The following is a 14,493-nucleotide window of genomic DNA, read 5'->3' as shown; positions in this document are numbered from 1 at the left end:
GTACACACCATTTCCCCTAAAAGAATGTATACACTCAAACATTAGATTACCATCTTTAGAACTACTTGCATCTGGATTAGTTTCTTGAAACCATCTTCAGAACAATAGTATGCATATGGTTATGAAAAAATAAATCTTAAAATACTTAGTCCATAAGTGCAGAAATTGAACTAACAAAAACTGAATACGTACAAGATCTGACACGAGCTTAACTCTCATAAAAGATTAAAGCATTGGAATGATAAAAAATAAAACTGCACAAATTGTGATGGAAGATCTACTGAATGTCCAGATATAATGATTAATCAAGAGGCTACTTGTATGAACACATGTCAAAGATTAACTACAGGACGGTCAACCTTACCAATCAACTTGAAGGGAGGAATCAGATCTAGCAGCAACATGCCCAGCCAACCAAGCTTCTGCTGCTACGGCTTCTGTGGCAGCTTCAGGCCGCCCCATCGGCAGGGGAGGGATGGCATACCTTGGGGCTTGTACGCCAGGTCCCTGCATCACCTACGATGGGGATGCTGCTTTCTTCCTCCCATGGCCAGCCATGTCGGTGCTCAAATCTGCAGGACGCACGGATGGACGATGGAGTTTGTCGCTGCAGCTGCGGCTGTGGATTTATGGGGGCAGCGGCCCTAGGTTACTTCTAGGGGGCAGCAGGATGGCGATGAAAAATTTGGCGCGCAGGCTGGACGAGAGGAAACAAAGGCGCGCCAAGAAGAAGAAAATCATGTGAGGCAACGAGAAGGATCCGGCTGTGGCCGTTCGCGTCAAAACCGGGCTAAGATGTGATCGCTTAATTAAGAGAACGCAAGACCTCCTTTTCAGTTTCTCTCTCCTCCATCTTAGCTGCTAAGGTAGCACCATTGTACATGCCCTTAATGATGTATGGAGAGAAGATGATTGACGACAAGTTCAATCATGGAGAAATAACGGATAGAGAAATGTGTGGTGTTTGTAAGAATAGACAGAAAAGAATGTTTGTATTTGTATTGTGGTTGAATATTCCGTACTACATGTTTGTTTTTGAAAAAAAAAATAAGTAGTATATTGTTACAAATTCATTTGCTGATCCGTGGCAAGCGCGCGGACAGTCTATTATTTTTTGAGACAAACACGGACAGTCTACTGGTAAATCCCATCACGCTTAAGTAGTACGGGCTCTCGCAGGAAGACACGGCCCAAGGTCCAAGTGCGCTGCTGCACTCTAGTGGCTGAATGTTCAGGTTCAGATACCTGAACTGTAGGCGTGACAACTTTGCAGTCGAGGAGATTGCCCAGCCGAGAGAAGGTTGAACCCTAACTCCATTGCTCCCACGCAAACCGCAGCAGAGAAAACCCATTCTCCATCGCCGAGCACCGCCTCGAGCCCTCCAGTGCTGCCTCCTCAGTCCTCACTCTCCACCTCGCCGCCGCCGCCGCCATGGCGATCACGGCACAGACCCCCGACATCCTGGGCGAGCGCCAGTCCGGCCAGGACGTCCGCACGCAGAACGGTAACACTCCTCGTCTCGTGCTCAGCCCTACTCATCAGCGCCATATTCCGCGGAGTAGAGCGGGGTCAATAAGATCTACTCCGAGCGCGCGCGCGTGTTTAATTTGCGTTTCGTGCTTCTGTGATTGCAGTGGTGGGGTGCCAGGCGGTGGCCAACATCGTCAAATCATCGCTCGGGCCCGTCGGGCTCGATAAGGTATGTGATTTTACCTTCGATCTACTGCACTTGGTTGCGCATTGCTTGCTGCTTTATGACTAGGATCCGAAGTTATGATCTGCGTGTTAGAAACTTAGAATGGGGGTGCAGGAGTTGCTTGTTTGGTGTGGATGTAGTTCACCCGCAAACTTGGTTACCAGTGATGATGAAGATGCAACATGTGCATTCTGTAATAATCTGATAACGAACAGTGAAGTTAGATGGTAGCGCATCCTCCGTAATTTTGAAAAAAAAAATCATGGCTCGAACGTTTCCAAAAGGAAAAAGATATTGTCGGAATGAACTAATTTAGCGTATCTACAGATGCTGGTGGATGATATTGGTGATGTTACAACACAAATGATGGAGCAACCATTTTGAGGATGTTGGAAGTCGAGCACCCAGCAGCAAAGGTGATGCCTGTTAGCCAAAGCTTCCCATTTTTATTTTGCTTCTGTTGCTGCTTCGTGCTTATCCTTTCGGGGGTCCATTCATTGTTAGATTCTTTTTGAGTTGGCCGAGCTCCAAGACCGGGAGGTTGGTGATGGAACAACATCTGTTGTCATCATAGCTGCAGAGTTGCTCAAGGTATGAAATGGAGCTTTAGCGGCAGCCTTTTTTTCGCTATGAATTTCCCAAGCATTATGCATACAAATTTACGACGTTCTGCTTTTCTTTACCAGAGCGCCAATGAACTTGTGAGGAATAAAATCCATCCGACCTCAATTATTAGTGGCTACAGGGTGAGCCCTGTATTTTTTATTTTAGCAGCATTACCATTTTTATTTGATTGAACATTCTGAAGTCACATTATCTCTTACATTTTTTTGCCTTCATATTCTACCAGCTCGCTATGCGTGAGGCTTGCAAGTATGTCGAAGAAAAGCTCTCTGTCAAGGTAAAACCATGTTGCCTGCTGAACAAATGGCCACATCTTGCTGCTCGATTTGAGGCATATTGTCTTGCTGAAATGCGTATTCTTCTATACTTTCAGGTTGATAAACTTGGAAAAGATTCCCTTGTTAACTGTGCAAAAACTAGCATGTCTTCGAAATTGTTAACTGTGCAAAAACTAGCATGTCTTCGAAATTGATTCACAGCGACAGAGATTTCTTTGCAAATCTGGTAAGTTCCTATGGTCATGTGTACTTCAGGTTTCTCAATCATGCCCCTTTTTTACTTATCTTTCTACTGTATAACCCTGGAATTTGATTGTGTGGTTGTTATGTTTGATTATCCTTGTTGTATATTTGATCAGTGGTGTTTGTTAACTCTAAAATAAGTACTTTTAGACGAGAAAGTAAGTACTTAGTTTATGCATGTGTATTGAGGTGTTCTGTCCACTGCTATGGTTTGCTTTGGTCTGATATTTTTATCTAACTAGTCATCCCTGGGGCCAAATGTTAAGGTCCAGCTATCTTTACGTTAAATTTGCCCCAAACTACGTGTTATTTAAATGAACTGCTATGGTTTTATAGGTTGTCGAAGCAGTTCAAGCTGTGAAGACTACAAATGCTAAGGGAGCAGTGAAGTATCCAATCAAGGCAAGTAAAGTGCATTAGGTTACAAACTTGCTGTATCACTTCATCAAAAGAAAATTTCTGAAAGTTGTTTTTAACTCGGTTGCTTCGTTCAAAATATAGGCTTAGATGTTATCTCCTCCTACTCCATCCCATAATGTAAGACGTTTTTTGACACCAGTGTAGTGTCAAAAAACGTCTTACATTAGTGTCAAAAAACGTCTTACATTATGGGATGGAGGGAGTATGTTATTGTTGGGCAATGTAGGCACTGCAGGCACATCTGTTATACCAATTTGTCATGTTGTCTTGCCGCATGCGTCTTTTGTTCTTCCGGCTTATTATGTAGTCCCTCCGTCCCAAAATAAGTGTCTTAAGTTTAATATAATTTTGTACTACAGCTAGTACAAAGTTGAGACAGTTATTTTGGGACGGAGGGAGTATTTGTTAGGCCTTAACATGGTTCTGTCTATATTTTTGAGATTCATCTAAACGATTCTATTTGAACATGGTTTTTGAGTCCTCTTTAAAATACATTCTGATATATTTCTTAAATTTTTGCTTATAATTAATCAATTATATTTTTCTTTCTTCTGCAGAGCATTAATATTTTGAAAGCTCATGGTAAAAGCGCTAAGGAAAGTTACATGCTCAATGGTTATGCGCTGAACACAGGCCGTGCAGCTCAAGGAATGCCTACAAAAGTAACGGCTGCTAAAATCGCTTGTTTTGATTTTAACCTCCAGAAGACAAAAATGCAAATGGGCGTTCAAGTTCTTGTATCTGATCCAAGAGAACTTGAGAAGATCCGTCAGAGGTATGTGCATTTTCAATTTTGCACTGCATTCTCACTGCTTACTGTTATCTCCTGAATGAATCAGCGATTACTATCTCTACCTTGTCCTTTTAGCATATTTTCCCCCATTTCTTATGCTGGATCCTCATGCCTTCTGTCATTGGATTCGAAAACAAGTTATTTTCTATTCTACGATCTTCAAGAGTATACCTAATACCTTACTTTTTTTGGCAGAGAATCTGACATAACAAAGGAGCGAATTGAGAAAATTCTCAAGGCCGGTGCTAATGTTGTATTGACCACCAAGGGAATTGATGATATGTCATTGAAGGTATGCTTTCATTATTCAAGCATAAGCTGTTTATTTACCTATTTTACTATGATTTCGGGTATAGTGCCCAACACCGCAGCAGAAACTATTTGCGTAATTTCTTTGCTTTCACTGGTCAGTTTTTGCTGATATTCTACCTAGTTACTGTTAGTTTTGGTTAGGTTGGGGCATCAAGAATTTTCCGCCTATGCATTGCACAGTATCTTGATCTATTCCTGAGTGCTAGATCTGACTTCTATCTCCTTAAAAAAATTATATTTCATGATTAAACTGAATTGATGATTTCAAAAAGAGCGAATCGAATTGAGGATTTCAAAAGTAGCTACTGTATTATTGGGATATATATAGATGTCTCTTCCTGTGACTATCTAAATCTGCTGTGTGTGATAAAACATCATTTCAGTACTTTGTTGAGGCTGGAGCAATTGCGGTGAGGCGTGTGCGTAAGGAGGATTTGCGTCATGTTGCCAAGGCAACTGGTGCAACAATGGTGAGGACCTTTTCGATAGCTATGATGAAGCAGTACTGAGTATTTCAATATTGTAATTATTTTTAATTTCATTCATGACTTGTTGACTTCAATCCCATGAACTTACTTGTGATTGCAATTGTACTAAGTTGATCGATCTGTGCTTAAGAGATTAAGGCAATGTTGCAGCAAATCATCTGAACTAAATGCCTTCACAACATTGCTTTACGTTTATTTGGTTTTTATCGGTTTCTGAGTATGCTTTGCTAATCTAGCGCAACAACTTTGAGGTGCTAAATTGTATTATCATCTGGGGTGAAGTTGATGCAAATAACAGAAAATTATTAACTTCAGAATATTTTTTCCATATTTTTCTTAGAAATAAAATAAGCATAAGATTAACCTTTTCATCCTAAGTGAACTTCAACATCCTAATGAAGTGAAAAGTGCAGGTGAGTACTTTTGCTGACATGGAAGGTGAAGAAACATTCGATCCATCATTCCTTGGACATGCTGATGAAGTTGTGGAAGAAAGAATTGCCGACGATGATGTGATTCTGGTGAAAGGCACAAAGAACACTAGTGTGGTTAGTATTTTTTATGCCAATGTTGACCTAGTCATGATATGAGCGGGAACTTTAATTTGCATCACAATTGCATTTGTTTTGTGCAGGTCTCAGTTATACTTAGAGGAGCGAATGACTACATGCTAGATGAGATTGAGCGGTCTTTGCACGATGCACTCTGCATTGTGAAGAGAACACTGGAATCCAATATGGTACAACTTATTGCCACTGTTCCTTGTTGGCTCCCTCTGGATGAATACATGAACATAATGATGTCGTTATAACTAGAAATTTTGGGATGTGAGAATGTTGACAAGACTTGTGTATTCTTCTTTTTGTTTCTTTCCGTGGCTTGCGGTTAAACTGCTAGGTGGTGCTGCCTGATTCTAATATTTAATATTCCTCTGTTTCACTATATAAGACGTTTTGGCAAGCTGATGTTTTGGCAAGCAATTTCAGCTTGCCAAAACGTCTTATATTAAGAAACGGAGGGAGTATTTACCTTTTAACGATGCTATTTATCTTTTATTGAGGCCATGTTTCCTGTAGCAGCAGTCCCTAATTCTAAAATAATGTTTCCATGCTTAAAGGAGAACATGAACAATGAAAATTTACCTTGTAATATTCCTAAAAAGAATCATCATCTAAATGAACAACTAATGCTTTAATCACGATATCTGTTTAAGGCATTCCTTACAAAGTTGATATCATGAAACTTCTTGGTAGACAATCAATGAAGTGCTTCGAACCATCATTTTCTTCTACATGTAAAACAAGCATTGTATTTTTGTTTTGGACACAGAAGTTTATCATCGTCTGGATTGTGTGTAACATGCCTTGGTCTTTCAGGTAGTTGCTGGTGGTGGTGCAGTAGAAGCTGCATTGTCCGTGTACTTGGAAAATCTCGCTACTACTCTTGGCTCTAGGGAACAACTTGCGATTGCTGAATTTGCAGAATCTTTGTTAATTATCCCAAAGGTTTTGTCAATTCTATTTGATTATATTACTTGCAGAATTAGCCGCAGAACATATTAGTTAGAATCGTCATATTTTCGTGGCAGGTTCTTTCTGTTAATGCTGCAAAGGATGCTACTGAGCTTGTTGCAAAGCTTAGGGCATATCATCATACTGCTCAAACAAAGGCTGATAAGCAACACTATTCAAGGTAACTACAGAATTTATCATCTTCATTACTTATCTGCGTGAACCATATTTCTACCTTAAATTCCTTTGAAGACTACCTAGAAGAATTTGTTGTCTTCATTACTGCATAAAGACGATAGTTCTAGAGCATTGTAAACTTCTGGGGTGTATTATTAGATTAACCAAACTCCATAAAAGAACACAGTGATAATTTTTAGGATATGCGTAACTAAGATGCAAACAGTTACCCCTTTGGTTTCTCTTCTTTGCAAGTACCATCTCAAGTTCCACTCCCAGCCTTGTTTCTGAGTTACTCCCTCCGTTTCAACTTATAAGATGTCAAACTTCTGCAAGTTATGTAGAAAAATGTACCAACATCTACAACACTATTATATCCACCATAAAGTATAGTTTTATAAATACCTTTTTGATATTGTAGATTTTGATATATATTGCTACAAATTCGATCAAATTTAAAGTTTGACTTAATGCAAAGCTAGAACACCTTATAATTTGAGATAAAGGAAGTAATGGTTACCATCTGCTCCCCCCGTTCCTAAATATAAATCCTTTTAGAGATTTTAACGTGGACTACATACAGAGCAAAATGGGTGAATCTACACTCTAAAATGTGTCTATATACATCCGTATGTAGTCCGTATTGAAATCTCTAAAAAGACTTATATTTAGGAAGGGAGGGAGTAGAATCCATTTGTAACTTAAACATTTCATTATATATTTGCCATTTGCTGTTCTTTTATGGCTGTTGCACATCTTCTGTTCGTAAAAGTGATTTGACTTGTGTTGGGCAGCATGGGTCTTGACCTTGTGAAAGGAATCGTCCGCAATAACCTTGAATATGGCGTGATTGAGCCAGCAATGAGCAAAGTAAAGATTATTCAGGTTGGTACACTTGCCTTTATGTTCATGGGATGGGATTGTGATTTTTGAGATTTATTTCACCAATTTTCATTTCTATTGCAGTTCGCCACTGAAGCGGCCATTACTATTGTAAGGATTGATGACATGATCAAGCTTACCAAGGAAGAGTCTGGGAACGAAGAGTAACCATCTTAGGCACCCCCGTTTTTTAGGGTATCCAGTGCTGTATGATGTGATGGCTGGTTGTTAGATTTAGAATGTTCTTAGGCCCTGCTTGGAATGGTTGTAAATTTGTACACCTGTATTTATTTTACAGGGGTAAAATACCGGTCATAGTTGTTTTTCTCCCGGAAACAAAACGACCGGTCTAGGCGTGTATTCTAAACCGGATGTAAACGACTGGAAACGTTAATCCAAGCGAGGCCTTAGCGTTTTTGCTTATAATGTTGTAGGAAATTAGACGTTATTCTACTAATACCTTCGAAGCTACCCAACCCCCCGAACAGACCAAAGGGCCCAACAGGCCAGCACAGCTGCATGCACACAGGTGAAGCACTATGAGTTCTTGAAAAAAAGGTGAAACACTATGAAAGCGCGTTTTGTCAGGAAAAAAACCTTGGAAACCATTTGGCCCCATTCCCCACCCTTGCCACCCACCTTCTGCAAGCCCCCCCCCCCCCCAAAAAAAACCTCACATCGCCTTGGCCACCTTCTACATACGCAACACGAGTCTGCCTTTGACCAATCGTCGCCCTACACCTTCCCCATGAGAGCTTGCCCACAGGTAGTCGTTGTCCGACCCTTCCCGATTTGCGGCCACCACCACTCTCCTTGGTGCTTTATGTTGGATCCCCCCAGTCATTGGATCTGATGCACGCAAACGAGAATCAACGGATCCTGTGCCCGCGAGTCGGATGAGTTGCTTCTCCTCGTAGGACTACCACCCTTGATCCTGACGAGAAGGTCGATGATAAAGTTGTCGTGAGCTAAAGTGGTTGAAGGTACAAGGTCATCGGCGGCCCCCTTCCCCTTGCACTCATCCCTTCCCCTATCACATGTAGAGTCGCCAACATTGAGGCAACACCTTGCCCCGTGCCGTCTTGAAGCTTAACTGCCATGGATTCGTGGTGTCGCAAGCTTTTGACAGCCGACCCGCCTCGAGCTCCTCGTGCGCTACCGGCTTGCCCTACCACGATGCCGCTCTCCATGGCCTTCACAAGCTCGTGCGCTTCCACTCTTGATGCAGTCGAGCATCAAACATGAGGGTGATGGCCACCTGTCGGAGTTGGCATGTAACATCGGCGACCCCTCCCCTCCTCGACCATTAGGTTTGGTGCACGATATGCCTCTGGTGTTTTGTAGGTGGATGTTGCCATGGCCACCTAAAGTGCACTGTTGGTGGAGCGTTCGTGGATCAGCGATGGCTACCGTGGAGTACACATTGACGATGCAATGCTGTTGCTAAGACATATCATCCATGCCAGTCTTCTCCCTTCGGAATTCTTTTGTGTGCGCAGACCCCAACGAATGTAGGCACACTAAATGCGTCGGTCCTCGAGTTGCCCTTACATCAAGGCAAAATGATATCTCACTTTGAATTTGCTAGGGGGGGGGGTGTTGAGAGAGCTTTTGGTGTGCTTTAAAAATGCATTGCGATTGTCTATGGTCCCGGGAAGCCCAGGAGCATGTGGCATGTCATGACAACATGTGTTATCTTGCATAACATGATGATTGAGGACGAGAGTAAAGACCTAGAGAATTTGTGGTTCCTCCACAATGGTGCCATGTTGGAGCCGGAAGGTCACCCAAACATGATCCATGCATTGAGAACTAATAAGATCACAACCGAGCACCATTGACAACTTCATAGCACCTGGTTCTTGTGATTTTATCAAGATTATTTGGATTATTAGTTCATTTGGAACGGTTGTTGTGTTTGAATCTAAATAGTTAAGTTTGAAAATAATACATTTGATATGTATTTGAATGTGTGTATTTAAATTCTCAAGTTTTGAATTAATATGCTGTGAAAATATATTTTCAAATAGAGTTTGTATGCAAAAGTTTGGATGAATTGGCAAAGAAAAATTATTTGGCGGATTAATTTTCAAGGATGGGCTAGATGGGAAAAAGTTCAATTCCCTAAAATATAAAGAATTAAAGATTTAAAGGACTAGAATAGAGTGGGGAACTGAATTACGAAGATGGGCTAGAGATGCTCTTGCATCGCGCAAAAGAATTGGATATTATCCCTTGGACTTTCGGCTTCAAATTCCACATCCCAGATGGTACTACAATTCAATTCTTGATGACCAAACCTTTGGTGTCTTGGGACGAGGAAATTAAGCAAAGTTTTTTTGCTAACGAAATTGCTGACCATATTTTGCAACTCCTGATTAGTTGATAAGATGGAGAGGATTTTCTATCCTGGACACATGACAAGTTTGGCCTCTACTCGGTCAACTCCGGGTATAATCTGGCGTGAGGTTTTTTTTAAAAGACCCAGCAGGTGGCTGGCATATATTGATCAATAGCAGGTAGCATTGTGGGAAAACAAAGGTGGGTGTGATCCGAGGATCAAGGAGAGAAAGAAACAAAACAAAAAAGATTACAGAGGGCAACATTTCACGGTGGATCCCAAAAAGGGTGCTCCAAAAACGACGCTCCTGCTTGTCTCCAAAACTCGATGGTTCTTGTGATTGAGTTCTTCATATTTTGTAGCCCCGCATACTTGTTCCTGAAGGTGCATTCATTCCTCTCCTTCCAAATCTCAGACAAGATCAAGATGATCATTGTCTTGATGGCCTTTCTGTGTTCCGGCATTGCTTTGCTGACTATCCTTGCTACAATATCTGATGATTTGCAAGTGTCATCCCATGTGCTTGGGTGTAGTGAGGCACACCGGGGCGCGATGCAGCGTGTGTCCATACCGCGATTGACATCGGGCATTGCCAGAACAAATGCACCGATGATTCTAGATTCCGGAAGCATAATTGGAAAAAATATCCATTAGGCCACCCCCTTCGTTGTAGGCGGCCGTTACACCACAGTCTGTTCTTGAGCAGCAGCCAGGTAAATATCTTCAATCGCGCAGGTGCCCAGGTTGTCCAGATCATCTTTCTGTAATCTGATTTTAGAAATCCCTAGAACTGGGCCTTGTATGCATAGCTTGCCGTGTACTTTCCCGATGCTTCAAGTTTCCACTTGATTGTGTCGCTAGTCCCTTCTTGCAAGTGGAGATCCCTGTCTTGGAGCCATCTATGTAGCCTAATCGCCTCCTCCCAGACCTGCATTGTGTCTCCATGGGCGAGGTCCGCTATCCAGGTGTTATTTTCCAGCGCCTCTTTTACTGATCTATTCTTTCTCCTGGAGTGCCTAAAGAGAGTTGGGAATGTCGTCTTTAGGTTTCCTGTGCCCGTCCATGAGCAGTGCCAAAAAGAGGCTGTTGCACCGTTGCCAAGAGTGACAGTCGTGGAAGCACTAAAAAGTGCCCTGCCTGCTTCATCGCACGGTAGTATCATGCCATTCCATGGTCTATCTGGGCTTGTCCAGGATAGCCATAGCCAACGCAGCCTTAGTGCTCTACTGAAACGGTTCAAATCTAGGATTCCTAGTCCCCCGTTATCAACTGGGGAACATACTACGGGCCAATTTACTTTGCATTTCCCTCCACTTGCTTCCTCCTCTTGTGCCCAAAGGAATCGTCGCCTAGCCTTGTCTACCTCGTCGAAGAATTTCTTAGGCGCCCGTAGCACTGATAGAGCAAAAGTTGGTAGCGCGGTTAGAACACTGCGAACCAGGATGCGCCTGCCGGCGATGTTCAACAGCTTCCCCTTCCAACCTGCTAACCTAGCCCTAATTCTATCCAAAATGAACTGGATGTGTACTAAGCGCAGCCTGGACAGCGTGATCGGCAGTCCTAGGTACTTCAACGGGAAGCCCATGACTTCACCGTTGAAGTTAGCGAGGACCTCTTGCAGGTTGAGCTCGTCGCAGCGGATGGCGGAGACGGTGGACTTTGCCGGATTGATGTGTAGTCCCGACGCATGCCCAAAACTCCGGAGAATGTCCATCACGGCGTCTACCTCCATTTTATCTGGGTTGGCAAAGATGACCGTGTCATCCGCATAGAGACTAACCCGGAGAGAGATGTCCCTACCCGACAGCAGGGCAAGCAAGTGCATCTCAGTTGCTTTCTCCAACAGCCGGTGTAGGGTGTCGATGGCGATGATGAAGAGGAGTGGCGATAGCGGCCCCCCCTGTCGTAATCCCCTTTGGTGGCTAAACGGGCGTCCGACCGTGCCATTTAGCATAACTGACGATGACGCCGTATTGAGTAGCAGCGCCATCGAGTCTCACCAATGCGCCGGAAAACCAAGCTCTTGCAGCACCTCTAGTAAGTATTCCCATGATACGTTGTCAAAAGCTCTCGCGATATCTAGCTTAAGCAGCAGAGCAGGCGTTTTTTTTCCGGTGGAGCCATCTGACTGCATTTTTCACATAGAGGAAACTATCCTGTGTATACTTGGAGCATAAGAAAGCTAATTGCGCCGGGGATATGATGTTGCTGATCACTGTAGTTAGCCGTCTGGAGAGCACCTTGGTAATGAGCTTAGCGATAGAGTGGATCAAGCTAATTGGCCTGAAGTCCTGAATCCTTGTGGTTCCATCTTTTTTAGGCAGGAGCACTACTAACGTTGTGTTGAGCTTGCCGAAGTCCCCTCTCGTTAAGTTGTAAAAATTGCTGAAGACTCGCATGATATATCCCTTAATTAGTGGCCAGCAGGTCTTGAGAAAGGTCCCTGAGAAACCGTCCGGGCCTGGGGCCTTCTCCGCCGGTGATGCTTTTATCGCCTCCCATACCTCCTCCTCCGAGAAGGGGTTGTCTAAGCCCCTATCGTGAACCGACGACAAGTCTAAGAGGGTCCAGTTGATTGCGAGTGGGCGATCAGCCCTACTTCCCAAGTTTTGCTGGAAGTGTTGAAAGATGACATGATGTAGAGGGATAAATTCATGCAATATGATATAAACCCCATCTTTTTACCCTTGATGGCAACAACACGATGCGTGCCTCGCTACCCCTTCTGTCACTAGGTGAGGACACCGCACGGTATGAACCCAAAACCAAGCACTTCTCCCATTGCAAGAATTATAGATCAAGTTCGCCAAACGAAACCCATAACTCGAAGAGAATTTCAAGGATACGAAATCATGCATATAAGAAATCATAGGAGACTCAAATAATATTCATAGATAATCTGATCGTAAATCCACAATTCATCGGATCTCGACAAACACATCACAAAAGAAAGTTACATCGGATAGACCTCCATGAAGATCATGGAGAACTTTGTATTGAAGATCCAAGAGAGAGAAGAAGCCATCTAGATACTAGCTATGGGCCCGAACGTATGTGGTGAACTACTCACGCATCATCGGAGAGGCAATGGTGTTGATGAAGAACCCTCCGTGTCCAAATTCCCTCCAACAGGGCACCAGAACGGTCCTCAGATGGGATCTCGCGGAGACAGAAGCTTGCGGCGGCGGAAAAGTATTTTCGTGGCTCTCCCTTGTGGTTTCGGGATTTTTGGGAATTTATAGGCGAAAGAGGTAGGGCAAAGGAGGCAAGGGGGGCCCACGAGCCTGCTAGGGCGCGCTTAGGGGGCTCGTGACCTCCCACAACACCTCCTGCCTTGGTTCTCAAGTCTTCTGGGTATCTTCTGTTATGGAAAAAAATCATCCCGCAGGTTTTATCCCGTTTGGACTTCGTTTAATATTCTTTTCTAAAAAAGGTAAAAACCACGGAAAAACAGAAACTGGCACTAGGCACTAAGTTAATAGGTTAGTCCCAAAAATGATATAAAATGGCATATAAATGCATATAAGACATCCCAAGTTGATAATATAATAGCATGGAACAATCAAAAAATATAGATACGTTGGAGATGTATCAAGCATCCCCAAGCTTAACTCCTGCTCGTCCTCGAGTAGGGAAGTGATAAATACCGAATTTTTGATGTGGAATGCTACCTAACATATTTGTTCTTTGTAACTTCTTTATTGTGGCATGAATGTTCAGATCCATAAGATTCAAATCAATAGTTTAATATTGACATGAAAACAATAACACTTCAAGCATACTAGCAAAGTAATCATGAACTTTTGAAATAACATGGCCAAAGAAAGTTATCCCTGCAAAATCATATAGTTTGGCTATGCTCCATCATCCCCACACAAAGAATTTAAATCATGCACAACCCCGGTATTGGCCAAGTAATTGTTTTCGCACTCTTACTTTCTCAACCTTTTTCAACTCTCACGCAATACATGAGCGTGAGCCATGGATATAGCACTATAGGTGGAATAGAGTGTGGTGGAGGTTGTGAGGCAAAAAGGAGGAGATGGTCACATCGACTCGGCTTATCAACGGGCTATGGAGATGCCTATCAATAGATATCAACGTGAATGAGTAGAGATTGCCATGCAACGGATGCACTAGAGCTATAAGTGTATGAAAGCTCAAAAAGAAAACTAGTGGGTGTGCACCCAACTTGCTTGCTCATAAAGACCTAGCGCAATTTTGAGGAAGCCCATCATTGGAATATACAAGCCAAGTTATATAATGAAAATTCCCACTAGTATATGAAAGTGACAAAACAAGAGACTCTCTATCATGAAGAACACGGTGCTACTTTGAAGCACAAGTGTGGAAAAAGATAGTATCATTGTCTCTTCTCTCTTTTTCTCTCATCATTTTTTGTTTGGGCTCTTTGGCCTCTTTTTTTCATTACATTTTTTTTCTCTTTTTTTTGGTGGGCATCTTTGGCCTCTTTTTTTATTTGGGCTTCGCTGGCCTCTTTTATTATTTCCTCACATGGGACAATGCTCTTATAATGATGATCATCACACTTTTATTTACTTACAACTCGATACTTAGAACAATAATGACTCTATATGAAAATGCCTCCGGTAGTGTACCGGGATGTGCAACGATCTAGCTTAGCGTATGACGTTCAAACATCTAGCTAGCTATCTTACGATCATGCAATGGCAAAATGAAAATGACGACACATGTCATGAGACGGA

The 14,493-nt window shown here is 42.7% G+C and overlaps 1 pseudogene; it reads left to right on the top strand.

The window, feature by feature from the left end:
* The first annotated feature begins 1,210 nt into the window (after window positions 1-1,210).
* LOC123437770 lies at window positions 1,211-7,848 on the top strand (annotated as a pseudogene).
* Window positions 7,849-14,493: the final 6,645 nt, after the last annotated feature.

Source organism: Hordeum vulgare, chromosome 1H (genome assembly GCF_904849725.1).
Source record: "Hordeum vulgare subsp. vulgare chromosome 1H, MorexV3_pseudomolecules_assembly, whole genome shotgun sequence".
In the NCBI taxonomy this organism is placed as follows: Eukaryota; Viridiplantae; Streptophyta; class Magnoliopsida; order Poales; family Poaceae; genus Hordeum; species Hordeum vulgare.
Note: the sequence above shows the minus strand (reverse complement) of the source record. Positions and strands in the feature narration are given on the sequence as shown.